The following is a 15,504-nucleotide window of genomic DNA, read 5'->3' as shown; positions in this document are numbered from 1 at the left end:
TAGCTTGCTGTATTTTTCTCTCCCTTCCCCCAGGCTCCCATAAACAATCATTTTGTGAAAATCATATGGCCCTTCCTAGCCCATCTTTTATATTTATATACATACATGACTCCATTCATATATAGCTCTGTTTTATGTTTTTAATATTTTATTTAAATGATATCATACATTATGTTTCCTTCTTTAAACTTTTTTTTTTCATTCAACATTGTGTTTTGGAAACGTCTCCATTTTATATATTAGGGCCTCTTCTTTCCTTATATAAGCTACATGGTAGTACACTAGAAGAAAAGAATATATTTTATTTAAGCATTTTGCTACTAATGATCTCTAGACAGTTTCTAATTTTTTGCCATTACAACAATGTTGTGATAAGTATCTTTGCAGTGTCCCTTTGTGTTAATGTGTAAGAATTTCTCTGGGGCATATATCTAAAGCGGCCATGCCTAGGCATAGGGTGTGCACTTGTGTATATTTTGGCTCTTCCATTAGGAGGTCCCTATGCTTCCAGATTGAAAACTTCTGGTCTGAAGATGAACGGGTAGAGATGAAACTAAGAGCATTTCCAAGTGATATATTTCCAAGTGAGACCTAATAACGAGATCCACAGAATTACAAAACAGAGTCCAGCTCTGCCAGGAGAAGGATGAGCATCTGAAAGTCCAAAGAATATGCAATGATGGAAATACCACTCCTAATAAAAGTTTTCCTATCATGCTTTTAAAGGCAGAGTGTATCCCAGGGACTTCATTAACCAAAAGCAGGATGAGTTCTTGACACAACACAAGAAAGGGAGCATAGTTGCTTCATGGTCCTCCGAAATGGCTCATGAGACAGAATGATTGAGTACCAAACACCCCAATGTGTGGGCGCAGAGGTAGGGAGTGAGGGGCATCTAACTCCATACACTCTGCCACGAGGCTTCTCATGGAGGTCATGCCTGCCTTTGCCTTTCAATCCTGGCTGTTGTTTAGTATCTGAACAGTGCCTATTTAGTGCTTAGTGAATATTAATAAGTAAAAAGTGGATTATTTTCCCAAAGCTGGAAAGTAACAATAGCAGAGAGCAGCCTCCAGGTAAATAAAGACGAAATTAACTCAGCCTGAACCCAGGCCCCCGGTGGAGGGGTGCGGCCTACAATTCTCTCGTATATTTTAATTAGGTAAAAACACCATTAAATCTTCTCCACTCTAAGTAATCCCCTCTATACATTTCTGTGATGAAAATCCTTGGTCCCTTTGTCCCATCTCACAGGTGAGCCCAAGTAGCCCCAGCAGCCAAATCATATATCAGGACGAGAGATGCACTCAGGTCAAATAGCAGAAGAGTCTTAATTATATTTAAAAATCCACAAAAGCATTTTGCTTCCAACCCGGATTCTCTTCCATTCCTATCTCTGTCCCTCTCCACCAAAAACAGGATCCTGGTGCCAGGGTTGCCCCCCAGCATCTTTAACTTAAGCACTGACAGGTTATGTGGGATTTTTGCCAGAGTAATTATTTTTCAATTCAACAATAATGAGAAATTACCATGGCAACCACTTGTCACGTGGCACACATACACCCCCTCCAAAGAATGAACCATACATAAAGCATCTATTTCTTGAAAAGTGTGTTTTTTCAATGAAAATAAACTTAAACAGGTCAAAGTGGAGAGAATGTACGAAGGGGTCTGGAAACGGGAAGATGAGGAGGGCACTGACTTTCTTCAGTATCTTGCGGTTCTAGAAAATAATGATATCTCCTCTCCCTACTGTCTTACACTCACGCACACATAGCACACTATTCATTTGCATCTTACCATTGTGATCACTCCCATCTTACACACGTCAGTTGACCTCTCTTAGAAAACACTGCAGAAAAAAACATGTGTCTCCAGGACCAAGACTGATGCGCACTTGGTCAGACTTGCTTTCCCTAAATTTCTTTGCCTGTCACTTGCATATGTTGAGACAGAAGACAATAATCTCCTGCCAAATCTCCTGGTTTTCCCTTTCTAGAGGCTCTCACACACTGAAGGGAATGCAGGTTTTTATTTTCTCTAACTACAAAGGTCTTTTTGCTTCCTTCATTTCTCCAAACCTAGGAGTCTTGTATCAAACCATGTTTATTCCAAATTAGCCACATGTAATAATAGTAGTCAACAGTTACATAGCATTTCTGTGTGCCGGCCACCATTCTGAATCCACTGACTAATATAGACTCCTTGAAACCTCACAATGACCCTAGGGGCTAAGTCCTATTATTCATGCCATTTTATAGATGAGAAAACTGAGGCACAGAGGAGTTAAATATCTGCTTAAGACTATGAAGCTAACAAGTAGCAGAGATATTTCAAACACAGGGACTCTGGCTCTTGAGTTTGGGCTCATATAAGCACTTTACTACGATGTTCTTTGTCTAGAGCAATGTTCTTCAAAATTTCTACTGTCTTCTTAGTTGTTTCAATCTCCAATTAATGCACTGAATGTTTGGGGCTCTGTTTCTTGAACAGACAACTCAAAGCAAGGCTTTCCATCACATCGATGGAATTCTACATCAAGACACAGAAATAAAAGTAATAGGGTAAGATCATTTGCTCTCACTAGCTGGTAATTTTGAACAAGCATGTAATGAACACAGGGAGAGAATTTTAAATCCTCCCTTTTTATTTAACGTTATGGAATTTTTTAAAATCTCATGTCCCAGAGGTTGGTTTTTTATATAAATTTATTTATTTATTCATTTATTCTTTGGCCGCATTGGGTCTTTGCTGTTTTGTGCAGGCTTGCTCTAGTTGCGGCAAGCAGGGGCTACTCTTGACTTACTGCGGTGGCTTCTCTTTGTTGCAGAGCACAGGTTCTAGGCACACAGGCTGCAGTAGTTGCAGCATGCGGGCTTCAGTAGCTGTGACACGTGGGCTCAGTAGTTGTGGCTCACGGACTCTAAGAGTGCAGGCTCAGTAGTTGTGGAACATGGGCTTAGTTGCTCTGTGTCATGCGGGATCTTCCCAGACCAGGGCTTGAACTTGTGTCCCCTGCATTGGCAGGTGGATTCTTAACCACTACACCACCAGGGAAGTCCCCCAGAGGTTGTAGTTTTGTTTTTTTTTCTCTCTCATTCTCAACTATGACTTCGTTTATTCTCAACTAAATTGCATTTGATTTAACAGTAAACGTAAGTTATCATTTTAACAGAGAAATTCTAAAACGACATGTTACTAAGAGAGTAAATTGTGTGTCTTGATAGAACAGGGTTTCACTCACAATTCGAGGCTTCCCTTTTAGAAAGTGTCTACTACATTTCAGTCCCTTGTGCTGCTGCCTTGGGAGAGACATTTCTTAAAACAGGCAGAGAGACAGGAATTGGCATCCAGCAGATATGCCTCTGTAGCTAAATCTACATCAAACACCCCAAACACCTAGAAAAATTATGTATTTCAATCTCTTCCCTTGACCTACTAAAGTATTAATTAATGGTGAGGATTCCAAAGAGAAATGTTATTTACAATAATCTAAAAATAATGACTAACATGTATACAAGTTGAGGTGCCAAAAATAAGCTTTGGACTTATTGCAACTATTATGAAATAATAACTTTTTTTAAAAGTTTGAATTGCTATCAGCTTTATGAGGGCAAGATCTCTACCCGTGCCTGTGTATTTGCTAACACCTGGAAGGCATGCAACAAATAAGTACTCAATTACTTGATTATTTAAATTATTTCATTTAACAAATAAATATTTGTTTAATTAAAACCAGCATATTCTCAAAACCTTGAAGAAACACAATCGTGTTTTCATGATGGTTGGACACTTCTATTCTCTTTTTTGTTCACGTGTCTGTCAAGCAGGGGTGTTAAATATTTAATCAGTGACTCAACGAAAGTGCTTAGGAGTTTCACAATGAATTACTTTCAAGTCATCACAGAATCCCTATCAAGTTGGTACCATTATTATCCCAATTTAAATGGGGAAACTGAGGCCCCAGGAGGTCAAGATATATACCCAAGGTCACAGACCAAGTAAGGGGCAACATTGGGATTTGGTTCCTGAATATTGCGATTCCTGAATGTTTGTTTCTAGCTGCAAAGTTTCACTGCCTGTTCTCATCTATACTATTCTGGTGTGAAGGAGGCGGAGTATTTTCTTCATAATTAAATTTCCTCTGTCAGACTCCAACCTGGAAACACGCACTCTGACATATCAAAAAATATACTAGGGACCCTGCGCAAACCCACTTTGAAAATGACCTAGCGAAGCATTACTCTAGCAGCATGGGTCTCGCTGGTGACAGTTCTGGGTGGCGAGCACCATACCTCATATTACATCATACCCTCTAGGTGTGAGAGGTCCTGAGAGGCAGGATAATGTGATGAGGCAGCAAGTCGTATATCTTGGGAAAAGTGCACCATAAAATCAGACACAAAGTTTTTGTTCCAACATACATACAGCAGACAATGAGAGAACACTTCTGGAAAAGCTTGCAAGATGCAAAAGCTTAATTTTGTGACCTGCCCAATTGCATCAGAATCAAATGACAGGAATAATTCTTAGAGTTACCACTCAAAATTGGAAGGCCGTGCCAGGACTGATGCAAGAAAAGAAAACGTGTGTTTTTCCCTCTTCCTTGGGAAAAGGGAAAAGGTTTTTGTTCACAAAGATAAATAGAAGAAATCCAGCATAATCTAAAAACTCAGAAGGAAAATAATAGGTTTCTTTTGATGATGGTCGAAGGCCTTCATGCTCTTTTCAGTTTACACATCTGTTTATTGGGATCTTAGATTCGCTCTAAGTCTGTATCACAGCTCCCAGCTTCTCCCTGGGCTCCAGATCCCTGGCTCCAGCTGCGTCACCAACTTCCCCCCTTGTTAACCAAAGAGGCATCTCAGACTGAACATGGCCAAAGCCAGACCCACCCCTATTTTTACCACACCTCAAACCTATTCTCCTCACTCTTTTCTATGTCAATAATGTAATTCCAAGTTGTCATTCTCTTAGCCCAAACTTTTAGGACATATTCTTGACTTTGCTCTTTTCCTAAGTCCACACCCCCAATCCAACAGCAATCTATTTCCAACCTAGAATGGAGCCCACCCACATTTCTCTCCCTCCACCTGCACTCCTTGTCTGGACCTCCAGTACCTCCAGCCTTGAGAGCAGTGATTGCTTCCTAATCTTTCTCTCTGCCAGCACTCTGTTTCCCTGTATGTGTGCTCTGCTGAGAAGCCTGCATGATCTTTGAACAACGCCCACTAGATTGCATCACTCCCTGTCGAAACCATCCGGTGGATTCCCATTGCTGCTTTTAGCCATGGAGCAAACTGCTCTGCGTGGTTGGGACTTGGTATTTTTCCTTGGCCTCAGCTCACTTCATTGAACACAGCTCACGAGCCTGGGCTCTTGCAACACAGACCTTCCTTCTAACCCGGGGCCACACTCTAGTCCACCACAGAGACATTTGCACTCGCTGTTCCATCCGTGAGTGGATGCCTTTCCTCTACTTGGCATAGTTTTCTCTTCCTTGTCATTCAAATCTCAAGTTCTGTGTCACTTGTCACTAGTCTATAGGAGCCAACTTTTTTACCTTATCAGTTAATGTTTTTTCTCCAGGAGGAACTTATCACTTGATTTGGTCTATTTCTTGTCTTCCTACCTACTAACAAACATAAGCTCATTGGGATCCTGCTGCCCACTTTGCTGTAGAACCTGGTACACAGTAGGGGCTTAATAAATGATGGCTTGAATAAATGAAAATACCAAAAAATGTGTTAAGAAAAAAGAAAAGAGAAATCTTATAAAAGAGACCACATTAATCTCTCTTTTGGACTTCTACAGGGCAACAATTCCCAGATCCAGACTTGTCACAGTGCATTTGGCTACAACTACATAATAGAGTACTAGGAATCTACCAGAATCTTTATTCCCTTTAATTTTTAAAATAAATATATATCATGAATTAAAAGCATTAAAAATATTCATGTCCTTTGACTTAGTAATTCTATTTCTGGGAATCCATCCAAAGGATATAATCCAAAACTATGTAAATGTTTTATATGCAAAAATATTCACCACAGGAGCCTTCATAATAGCAAAAAAAAAAACCTAGAAACAATGTGCTGCCCTACAAGGGAGAAATCATTCCAGAAACCATGATATGTCCACTAGAAAGAAAATAGGAATCTTTAAACATAATGTTTACCCATGGTTTATAATAACACAAAGGCATGCTTAGGTTATAATGTAAAATTAAGAAAGCAAGATGGATAAACAGAGCAGTAGGGCAGAATGGAGGGCTGAGAGACAGAAGCATGCATGGAACCTAGGTCTATGAAAGAGGTGGCCTTATGGGGGAGTGAGAAAGGATAGACAAATGGGTAAGTAGTGTTGGCTTTTCACATGGAAAAAATAAATTTGATTCCACTTCACATAACCAAATATAAATTCCAGATGGATGAAACATATAAATGAAGAAAAACAAAGTTTTCAAAATATTTGAAGAAAAGAGAGCATATTTTGTGTGACCTCAGAACAGGGGGAAAATTTGTAAACAAACACAAGACAAAACATATGAGAAACAAGCGATCCATTTGAATCCATCAAAATATAAACATTTCATACGACAAAAGACATTGTAAACATGCTACAGTATAAATGACGAGCTGGAAGAGGATTAGTAACTAGGATATATAATGAACTGTTCCAGATTAAAAATCAATAACATATAAAAGAGCAAAAAATGTGAAAGTACTATTCCCAGAAAATGGTCAATAAAGCAATAAAGAGATGTTCTATTTCACTTGTAGTCAAGAAAAGGTAAATTAAATCCAAGCCCTTGAACATCCATGTGATTGTCAAAAAAAAAAAAAAAAAAAAAAAAAAAAACTGAACTATGCCACACATTGCTGGAGAGCTGAGGAAACGGGAACTCTCGTGCACCGTGGTCACTTCTCATCATAGTCTGAAAGCCCCGATGCACAAAGTAGGCAGATGCCAGCATTACCCACCCACTCAGCACCTACCACTCTCCTGGACGTCGTTGCAGCCTGGCAAACTTTCCCTTTATCCCTTCCGCCTCTTCACCTGCAATACTCCTCTCACCACACATTCTTCCACTATTTCTCAACCATCCTTTGCTCATTCAAGACATCCATCCAAGTCTTGCCTCCATCCTGAAGCCTCCCAGGATTTCCAAACTACAAAAAGTCTCCATCTTCTAGACTGAGAAACATTATTTTTTTTTAAATTTTCAATTACTATGGGCCTCATGCTGACTACTCCTGTGGTACTATATTTTAATATTATTTTATTTCACATTATATCTAATTATTACATTTTCATGTCTCAATAACTCTAAACTCCATGGGTAGAGACATCATATACTTTGGGTTGGTTTTTGCTTCCCACTGCTTATCTGGCACACATTTATTGTGTGTTTAATTATGAACCAAACACTGTGCATTATATATTTCAGGCTTTGGAGCATGATCAGGTAGCTACTATTATTATCCTCCTTTAACAAGTGATAAAAAAAACCCAAAGCTCAGACAGGTTACTTAATTTTCCCATTCACACAGCTGGTACATGTTGGAATCAGTGTTCAAAGCCACGTCCTGGCTTCAGAGCTCATCCCTTTTGACTGACATGAGACAGAAAATATTAGTAATAAGAGGTCACATATAAGACTTGTGCATTGCTTCATCATTCACAATAGCCCAGAAATGGAAACCATCCAAATGTCCATCAACTGATGAACAGATAAACACAGTGGTATCTCTGTATAATGGAATACTATTAGCAATGAAAGGAGTAAAATATTGATAACTGCTTTAACATGTACGGCAAAAACATTATGCAAAGAGAAAGAAGCCAGACACAAAATGCCACATATTGAATGATGCCACTTGTATGAAATATCCTGAATCCTGGCTCTACCACTTACTAGCTGTGTGATCTCAGGCAAATTACATAAGCTCACTCTGCCTCCACTTCATTGGGTATAAAATGGATTTAATAATTCCTCACCTTTCATTGTGAGGATTATACTAGATAATACATGGACCAGTGACTGGAAGAGAGTAAACACCCAATAAAGGGCATTATTACTAAGTGGTGGAGAAAGTCTCAAGGCCAGGGTTGGGTGGATATATATTAAATAATATATATCAGTGATACATCTTATAGAACAGCCCACACACTTGACAACCTGACAGCCTGGGGCTAGATGTCAATAGCCAGCACGTCTTTGCTCTGTAACTCTGGGCAAGATATTCGATCTCAGTTGCCTTCACTGTGAAAATGGGAACCATAATGTTCCCTGTACCCCGTAGTGCTGTTGTGAAGATTAAATGAACTAATACACTGAAGTGCTTAGTACAGTGTCTGGTACACAAGAAGAGCTTATTAATTTTTACCCATCATTATTGTTCTGGCCATCAGTGTTAGGTGGCATTAAGGGCACCCAAGACAGAGATCTCTATCCTCAGAAAATGTATAATCCAATTATCCAGTTGTCCCACAATTGCCACTGACAGCAGATGCAAACAAGGACACCCTCCTCTGTCTGTCTCCCTCTCTGGGCTGCAAACTCCTCAAAGGCAGGATCAATGTTTTGCTTTTCACCATCTCCCTAGTGCCTTGCACAGTGCCTGTCTGGGAAAAAGCAAGGGTACATTATCCAACAAAGTGAGTTTACAATGCAGACCGAAGGAAGAGAAGCCTCTGTTTTGCACGCCAGCCCCAAATCCACAGTTGTCTGTGGTTCGGGCTAATTTGCATCTCAGCATCTCTGAAAGCTCTGCATTTAGCTATTCAATTTGCTTCCTTGTCAGCTAGATATCACAACTTGCAAGGCAAAAGAGAGCTTTAGAGAATTGTGGCTTGCCTGCCAGCAGCATATTTGTTGATACGGGATTTTTCACTTTCCCCCTTCCATCTCCACTGAAGGCAGAAAACTGAGTTCTAATTCTGATCCTGGTAATTCTTTGCTGGGTGACCTCACACAAGTACAAATCAAAGACTCTTAAGTGTTTTAAATGTCCTTAGAGGATGTGCTCAGGCCTTGATTTCTCCATCTGTCAAGTATAAGGATGATGCTATGGGTCCTTCCAAAGGCATCCTGATAGAACACTCACTTCTTCAGGGATTATTGTTCAACAAAAGAACCTGTCCACCTTCCCTACTCTTGCTTTCAGGGAAAACATTTTTGGGGGATCTTGGTCAGGGCTAAAGTAAAGACAACATCATCACCAGAGGATGTAAAAAGGAATATTTCCATCACCTTCCAGGGTGCAAGAAGAGTCTCCATAGGGATGGCAAATGGATTTTAACCCAAGCGTCCTCCGTGATGAACTAGTGATTGTTACTTACCTGGACTCTGAATCCATTCTTACGTGCAACTGATATTTATTGAGCACTTACTATGGGCTAGACAATATCCTAGGCATTAACGATAAAGCAGTGAACAAAAAGGACATAAATCTCTGTGCTTGTAGAGCATATACAGTAGTGGATGACAAACAATAAACAAGATAAATAAGTGAAATATATCATTTATCAGAGAGTGACAGGTGCACAGAAGAAAAATAATAAAGCAGAAAAGTGGGACACAAAGAATGGAGGGTAAGAAAGAAGAGGTGAGATTTTAGATGGGGCAACCACAGGTGGCCTTGCTGGAATGTCTCTTTAGATCAGGGTTTCTCAACCTCAGCACTACTGACATTGGGCTGGATAGTTCTTTGTTGGGGGAGAGGGCAGCTATCCTGTGCATTGTAGGATGTTTGACAGCATCCCTAGTCTCTACCCAAGAGATTCCAGTAGCATCTCCCTCGGTTGTGACAACCAAAAAATGTCTCCAGACATTTCCAGATGTCCTTTAGGTTGACCACCACTGATTTAGAGTAAAAACCTGAAGAAAGAGAGAGAAGGAGCCACACAGAGATCTAGAAGAATCCTGGGAAGGCACCAGAGGCAGAGGGGTGAACAAGTCTGGGGTTACCCCCCTTCCCCCGGTCACAGCCAACTTACATCAAACAAATATCTTCTTAAGTATATTTGTTCTCAAGAGAGGGTTTGGTCAGTAGAGGTGAGGATCCAGAAGTGCCCCAGCCTGGAGGTCAAAAGATCTTGATGCGTTTAAGGAATGAAAAGGAGGGCATCTGAGCCAAATATTGGGAGCCAGGAGTGAGGCCAAAGATGAGCCTGGTGAGGGCCCGGGATCTCTTCCTACCAGCAAGACCTCCTAGGAAGGTTTTAAGCAGGGAAGTGTTGTGATCAATTTAGGTTCCAAGGACCTTCTATAACAAGACCAAGTGACCACCACCCCTGAAGAGCTGTGTGGGCCTGGGTGAATTACTTCACTACACTGGCCCTTAGTTTTCTCATCTGTAAAATGGGGGATAGGGACAATATTAGTACCTGCTTCATGGGTTTGTTGTGAGATATTATCAAAGGAGAGAATCTATGCAAAGCATTTAGAACTATGCCTGGAACACAGAGCACACCTGGTCATAAACTTAGCCTTGATGAAGAGCACTCTCCTTAAACAAATGTTAGCTCTTCTTTGCTTCCCTTTCTCTTGGAAGCTTACCAAGGCCAAGCTTACCAAGTGAAACTTACTGCGGGTGTAGCTTTCATATCCACCCTCCCCATCCCTGCCCTGCCCTGCCCCCACCCACACCCCCAGGCCAGCTCCGGCCTCTGCACCCAGAGCCCTGCATTTCTACTTCTAGGTCACCACCTGCTTGCCAGCTTCTCTGCACACCTGGACTGTATATTCTCTATCAGTAGTCCTTACTGGGGACAAATACTTCCACTTGAAAACCAATGTCGATGAGGCCTTCTTCTTCCTTAAATATTTTAAGGCCCCATATATGTATAACTCTCAGTCCTGCCTTAAGAATGGGTTCCAAAGCAATCAACTGTCACCTCTGAGGGTCATCAAACCACCCACCCATCTAATGACAATGTACTACTTTCTTATAAGACATATAATGCTTACACAGTGCTTCTACCTGTAAAGCCTTTTTCCTCAATTCACATTCCAGAGAATTTCTGCCAGCTGATCCTTGCACAAGCTTCCCTTCCCAGCCCTCCCTGCCCTCATCCCCATCCCCTCCCCCACTACCTTTAGCAGCAGTAATTCCATCCCACTTAACTTGGATACGAGCACCTGCACAGGGCCTGATACCAAGCAACACCCCTTCTCCACCCCAGTCAGCATCCTCTGGAGGGGCTGATGCAAGCTCAGTGATGTCACATACTGAATTTTATGTGATCCCCATACCAAGAGAGTAAGATTAACAACACAGGTGTTTTGTAAACGAGCAAACAAACAATGTGCTCAAAGTTTACCAGGAAGCAAATATCAAAGTCATAAGCTACATATGAATCTTCTAACTTCCAGTGGCTAGACTTCTATTTTGAATAAAATTGCCATTTGCCAAAACTTAAAAAAAAAAAGTTTAGACTCAAACTATGTAACATAAATATATGCACAAAAACATTGCTTGTGTGTTCCTGGACTTGTTATCATCAACAATAACATGCTAATAGTAACAAAATAAATCACTAGCAATCATTGAACATTTTCTCTGGGCCAGGCAGTGTGCTGAGCACTTCAGAAAACTATCTCATTGAATTCTTCCAACATTCCTATGAGACAGATATTATTGCTTCCAATTGACAGATGAAGAAAATAAGATTTTGACCAGGACCACTTCATTAGTAAATGATAAAGGCAAAATTCAAATCTAGGGAATTGTGATGGTTAATTTTATGTGTCGATTTGGCTGGGCCACCGGGTGTCAAGATATTTGTGTAAACTTTATTCTGGGTTTTTCTGTAAAGTTGTTTCTGGATGAGACTGAGTAAAGCAGATTGCCCTCCTGATGGTGAGCCCCATCCAATCAGTTGAAGACCTAAATAGAACAGAAAGACTAAGAGGAAACTCCACTGGCCTGAGCTGGGCCATCAGTCTTTTCCTGCCCTTGGATTGGCACTTAAATTGTCGGCTCTCCTGATTCTCAGGCTATTGGACTCAGTCCTGTCCTCAGTCTCCAGCTTGCCAACTCACCATGCAGATCTTGGGGTTTGTCAGCCTCCATAACTGCATGAGCCAATTCCTTGTAATAAATCTCTTTCTATGTATACGTATATCATATTCATTCTGTTTCTCTGGAGACCCCTGACTAATACAGTGGTATACACCTAAGCCCTAGTATGTTTCCATTCTCTGTATTAAGTAGAAATAGAATTCCTTTTATTCCAGTGGAGAAGAAGCATTAATTATCAATAGTTTGCAGCAAAGGACTCACTAACACATTGCACTAGATGTAATTTGTTTTGTTCCAACATCTCAGAAGCAGCTTTTTTTCCCCTGCTCACTTATGTTTTAGAAAATCACAGTGTAGAAGGGATCTGAGAGATGGCTTTGGATTTCCAGGAGCTTGGTTGGCATTGGAGCTCTGACACACTCTGCATGGATGACCTTGGACAAGTCATATTACTTCTCTAAGGAGGTAAAATGTGGATTACTTACACCTATGTCCCCCAGGGTGCCCTGAGGCTTAAAAGAGATCAGGTATTGATTATTTATAATTTCATTCTTTCCAAAACCACAAAAAAAGTTAGCAAGCAAGGGGGGCTTCTGGCCTCAGGAGCAATGCACCATGAAAAATAGGTACTAATTCCATTTAATCTGATTCTTGTCCAGTCATCTTAACTGAAGGCTAAAAATGATTCTGCAGTAATAAAGGGAATTATAATACACGATTGTAGAAGCTTGGAGAGCAATTCCAGCACAGAAGCAAGCGATTATACATTGCAACAAATTAAAAACTCAGAGAAAAAGAGGGGAGGGAGAGGAAGGAAACCAAAGTGCACTCAAATCCCTCAAGAAATGCTACTTAATAAAGCAAACTCTATTTTCCATAGAATTCCAATCAAGGAGCATTTCGGCCACATGGAAGCAATTAAAGACTTCTATGATTTAATGAAAATGTGGAAACCAAGGACAAACAAAACAACTTCTTAACATGAGGCCACTTCTCAAATCCCTTCCACTCAACGGCAGGACACAGAATGGCTGAAAAGCTGGTACCAGTGACACAGGGCTCAAATCAGCCAGAGGCATGATCTCCAGAAGTCCAGTCTTCCTTGCCTTTTGCTAGAGCACAAAGAACACAGCGCTGTAAACAAAACAAAGACAAGCATAACCAAGCCTCCATGGGTGGCCATTCAGACCAATGATCTCAGGAGGAGAAAATTCGAGGTCTGGCTTCTCCTCCCTTTGGCTTTGATAAAAACCTAGCCCCATTCCTTAGCAGGATTTGATCATCCTTGGGGCTCCCCTTTGCCAGCCATAAACATCCAACGTAATTTTTATTTTAAGCAACTTCCCTCACTGCAGAAACATACATAAGTCACTCTCCTGTGAACTGGAACTCTGCCGGCTTCAGGAGATGAAAAAGGAGACAAGTTTATCTCACTGATATCGTTCCTTACCCTGGGGCCCCTGGACCTTGCTCAGCAGTTTTTTTTCTCTGTGCTTCCAACACCGCATGCTAATTTCTGCTTCCGGGTCTTGGCACTTGCTGTTTCCTCTGCCTGTAGGACTTGCCCTCCAAAGCGTCAGACTTGAATCCCCCTTATTATTTAGGTCTCAGCTCAAATGCCAGAGAGAGACCTTTCGAGCAGCATCAAACTGAGGAAACTCCAGTTACTCTACCCATTATCATGTTTGATTTTTTTTTTGAGCACTTATCGCCCTCCAAAACTACCTATTAATACATCAGTGTATCTGCTGGTTTAACCTATGCCCTTGCCCAATCTCTTCTCTAGATAATAAGCCATGAGAAAGCAGAAATGTTGAGCTTTTATTTGTTTACCACCATGTTCCCTGCTCCGAGCACAGTTCCTGGCACACACTAGGCACTTAATAACATCAGTACAATGAATGCATAAAATGGTAAGCTGCTTGGAGTTTCTGAAGTTTTGGAAAGACTGCTGTAGCCAAGAAGTGTCTATTTTATTCATTTATCCTTTCAATATTTGTTGAGTACCAAGTATATTCCAGGAGCTGGGGAAACAGCTAAGAATTAAATCTGGGTCTCTGCCCATAAGGAGTTCAGAATGGAGATGGAGAGAAAGAGAAAGCAGCCCCCTGCAGTAGGATGTGAGGTGAAGAACATGTCAGGGTACCAAGGAGTGGCTGGCACTTGACAGTTGGTAATGCTACCTGGCCTGAGGAATGGAATTTCAGAGGTCCTCACTGTTAAGTTGGCGGCTGTATTAATTTCTTGTGACTGCTGTAACAAATGGCCACACACTGGTGGCTTAAAACCACAGAAACTTATGCTGCCACAGTTCTGGAGTCTAGAAGTGTTAAATCAAGGTGCCAGCAGACTTGGTTCCTCCTGAGGGCTATCAGGAAGAATCTGCTGCATGCTTCTTTCCTAGATTCTGGTGGTTGCAGGCAATCCTTGGCATCCCTTGGCTTGTAGCTGCATCACTCCAATCTCTGCCTCCGCTTTCACATGGCCTTCTCCCTGTGTGTGTCTGTCTCTGTGTCTCTATTTTCTCATAAAGACACCAAACATTGGATTTGAACCCACCCGAACCCAGTATGACCTTATCTTAACTAGGTACATCTTCAGAGACCTTATTTCCAAATAAGGTCACATTCTGAGAGTCTAGGATTTGGGAGAGAGGGATACGAGGAGAATGTACTATTCAACCCAGGACAGTTGGTTACACCTTAGTCTTTGATTCTGGAAAATAGATTTACTTTCACGAGCACTGGTTGTCTGATGGATTCAGTATGACAGAATTTTACTCTCCGCTGAACACATGGGTATGCCAAAGTGTGAGGGGTGACCCACATTCTTCTTCTCCCCCTGATGTATTCAGTCTACCAGAGGGGAAGAGGAGTGAAGTAGGTCAGGGGCTGGCTGCCGACTCCTCACTGCCCTGCCTTCTCCCTTTCAGCCTCCCTCAGCTCAGGGCTCTATCTCCTCTGCTTCTGCTTTATCTCTTGGTCTGTGTTCAGCCAAGGGGGAGGCACAAGCCCAGTGCAGGGCTCCCTCGTGGAGATACCTTGTAGGAAGACTCATTCTGAAGCACTCAGGGAAGCTAAAGAAACTGCCACAAATTATATATCTCCTTCTGCATGGCCCTTGAGATCTTAGCCTTGTGTCTCTGCTGTCTGCATTCTGGTTCTAAATTTAGCCTGGATCATGAGCCGCTGCTCGCGTATTCCTAGTCCATTCTCCTTACAAGTTATAGTCTGAGCTCCTCTCAGTGATGGAAACAGAAGCCTCTGAATCCTAAACAGAAGGCCAGAGTATGGAGACAGTTTCCCTCAGTGGAGAGGATCTCAGCCACCTCCGTGCACCCCAGAGCCCAGATATGCCCAGGACATCCCCAAAGATGTCCTGGGACTCAGTGGAGAGATGATAGACACAGGAATCAACCAGCCCAGAGTCCAAATCTGAGCTCTAATGTTTATTAGGCATCTCACTGTAGACCAAT

General features: G+C 41.5%; 1 protein-coding gene across 7 annotated transcripts in view; it reads right to left on the bottom strand.

Annotated features, from left to right (window-relative positions):
- Positions 1-15,504, bottom strand: part of LDB2 (LIM domain binding 2) — a 402,280-nt gene that overhangs the window by 269,372 nt on the left and 117,404 nt on the right. The window lies entirely within an intron of this gene.

The sequence above is a fragment of the Mesoplodon densirostris genome, chromosome 1 (genome assembly GCF_025265405.1).
Source record: "Mesoplodon densirostris isolate mMesDen1 chromosome 1, mMesDen1 primary haplotype, whole genome shotgun sequence".
NCBI classification, from domain to species: Eukaryota; Metazoa; Chordata; class Mammalia; order Artiodactyla; family Ziphiidae; genus Mesoplodon; species Mesoplodon densirostris.
Note: the sequence above shows the minus strand (reverse complement) of the source record. Positions and strands in the feature narration are given on the sequence as shown.